Source organism: Rousettus aegyptiacus, unplaced genomic scaffold, assembly GCF_014176215.1.
Source record: "Rousettus aegyptiacus isolate mRouAeg1 unplaced genomic scaffold, mRouAeg1.p scaffold_m13_p_1, whole genome shotgun sequence".
Taxonomy (NCBI): Eukaryota; Metazoa; Chordata; class Mammalia; order Chiroptera; family Pteropodidae; genus Rousettus; species Rousettus aegyptiacus.
This window is the reverse complement of record NW_023416284.1, coordinates 87,660,421-87,663,291: the sequence shown is the minus strand read 5'-3', so window position 1 is coordinate 87,663,291 and position 2,871 is coordinate 87,660,421. Positions and strand designations below refer to the sequence as shown.

At 37.8% G+C, this 2,871-nt stretch overlaps 1 non-coding gene across 1 annotated transcript; it reads right to left on the bottom strand.

The window, feature by feature from the left end:
• Positions 1–1,656: 1,656 nt before the first annotated feature.
• On the bottom strand, positions 1,657–1,728 carry TRNAA-AGC. The gene has a single exon. It is a non-coding gene; the product is annotated as a tRNA-Ala (tRNA).
• Positions 1,729–2,871: the final 1,143 nt, after the last annotated feature.

Below are 2,871 nucleotides of genomic sequence, written 5' to 3'. Positions count from 1 at the left end.
GATGATTAGTGATATTGAGAATCTTTTCATACTTCTATTGGCCATCTGCATACCCTCTTTGGAGAAATGGCAAATATCTTCTATTCAGGAGGTTGTCCATTTTGTTGATGGTCTTCTTGGCTGTGCAAAAACTTTTTAGTTTGGTGTAGCCTCATTTGTTTTTTTTTCTTCTTTTGTTTCCCTTGTCCCAGAAGATTATATATATGTAAATATATATATATATGTATATGTATGTGTATCTATGTATGTGTGTGTATGTGTACGTGTGTGTGTATGTGTATATATATATATATATATATATATATTCAAAGAGTTTACTGCCTATTGTTTCCTCTAAGAGTTTTATGGTTTCAGGTCTTGTATTTAAGTCTTTTATCCATTTTGAGTTTGTTCTAGTGTATGGTGTAAGAAAGTGGACTAGTTTTTCTTTTTTCCTGCATATATCTGTCCGGTTTTTCCCACATCATTAATCGAAGAGACTGTCTTTATCCCATTGTATATTCTTGCTTCCTTAGTCATAGATTAATTGTCCACATGAGCATGGGTTTATTTCTGGGCTCTCTATTCTTTTCCATTGATCTATATGTCTGTTTTTAGGCCAGTACCATGCCTTCTTGATTACTATAGTCTTGTAGTATAGTTTGATGTCAGATAACATAATGTCTCCAACTTTGTTCTTCTTTTTTTCAAGATTGCTTTGGCCATTCAGGCTTTTCTGTGGTTCCACCAAAATTTTAGGGCTATATTTTTCTAGTTCTGTAAAAAATGTTATTGGTATTTTGATAGAGATGGCATTAAATCTATAGATTGCTTTTGGTAGTGTGACTATTTTAACAATGTTACTATCTTCCTATCCATAAGCACAATGTATCCTTCCATTTATTTGCGTTTTCTTCAATTTCTTTCACCAATGTCTTATAGTTTTTCAAGTATAGGTCTTTTACCTCTTTGGTTAAATTTATTCCTAGATACCTCATTCTTCTTGATGCAATTGTAAATGGGATTGTTTTCTTAATTTCTGTTTCTGATGTGGTCATGGGAGGAAGAGAGCATAGCATTTACCTACTCTTCCATCTTGACGAGAAGTCTCTTATTTAAATATTCTTAAAGAAGATAAACTTAGATGCTTGCTTTCTCACACTCACAATGGGTTATTTCAGCAAGGCAGCAGTGGTTCTGGATTCACTGAACCAGCCAATCTTCATCCAATCTGTACCATTCAATTTAGGCTTAGAAAGCATCACATGCTATGACAGACAGCACTTTAACGTCCCTCCTATGCCTACAACCCTACATTTATAACAGGTACATAGCTTCCATATCTTGTGATTCAAGAAACCACAAAGTATGGGTGGTTGGACGCTCATAAGGAAGAAATCATTAAGATATTGTGCTGCTATTCCACCTCTATTGTGTTATTTGCTCCATGAACTCTTCAGAATTCAAAAGAAAGTAAATAAAACTGAGGGCGTTTTCTAATCTTCTTCCTGTTTTCTTCTTTTTGGTTTTTAGCATGGAATTCAAAGAAACGAGGCTAATTTAACCAGCTAAAATGCTTGTTGCATATAATAAAAAATATTTCTGGTGGTGGCAATGCTCTTGGGGGAGAAAGAAGGTATCACTGTTCTCATCACAAAGATGGCCTTTCAAAACTGGTGGAGGTGCCGGGGATTGAACCCAGGACCTCGTACATGCTAAGCACGTGCTCTACCACTGAGCTACACCCCCATCTAGGTAAACCCAGCTTTGGAATTCTTTCCAAATTTATAACCTTTATTTCTCATCTCAAAAGATTTGGTAAGTTGCAGAGGACAAGTGAATGTAAACTTCCCTATTTGAGAAACATAATACGTATTTGTCTCAGAAAAAAAGCACCAAAATAAGATTCCAAAGGTAAGAGGCTTAAAAGAGACAATCTGTTGCTTCCCTCCCTTTCTAGCTTCATTTCCTGCTTTTTTTCCCACTTGTATGGCCTCAGGAGACTGCAGCAGGTAGCTAGGTAGCCCGGGTACTTTCTGAGAAGGTAGTTTTGGAAAGGCAGCAGGAGTCAAAAGGGGCGCTGCAGTTCCCGCACCCAGCACCGCCTCCCTTAGAACAAAGATCCTCCATTTCCTGAGGCCAGAAAAAAAAAATCTACTCAATGTTTTGAGATGATGGCAGGAAACGTCCCTGCGAGTTCCCTATGTCCTGGATCGATCACTTATGACAAGTTAGAAACACAAGGCTGGGTGATCTGGCCATAGGTGGCAAGATCCGCGATCTGAGCCAATATTTACGCCCTGCAAAACCTTGACGGTCCCCTGCTATGCTGAGCCCGTCCAGGATAGAGTGGAGTGGGGTAGGTTGGAGAGGGGCTGTCGTTTAGATAAAAGATGATCAGGTAAGGCAAGATTGACTTCTGTCTCTCCGCGAGATACAGGAAACCTGAGAGCTATGAAGAATTATTGGTTCCTCGGATGGTAGCGGGGTGACGGTGAGGGAAGCTTCCTATATTTTAGCCCTGTTCAAATTCATAGCTCTTGATTTCTCGGGAGCCTCTAGTGCCAAATCGCCCTCTGAAACCGTTTCGAACTTAATAAAAATAAAATAAAAGTAATATCAAAAATACCCATATACATTTTACCCAGATTTAGTTATCCTTAATGTTTTACCTTATTTGCTTTATCATTTGCTTTGTGTCTCTCTCATTTGAGAGTAAGTTGCAATACATCGTGTTACATAACCACAGTACTATCATGAACTTTAGTGAATTTAACATTTGTAGAATAGCTATATTTAATCTACAGTCTACAGGACAATATGACCAATTTCCCCCTTAAGTGCAGGATCTAATCTAGAGTATTGCATTTAGATGCCATATCTTTTGTTTTC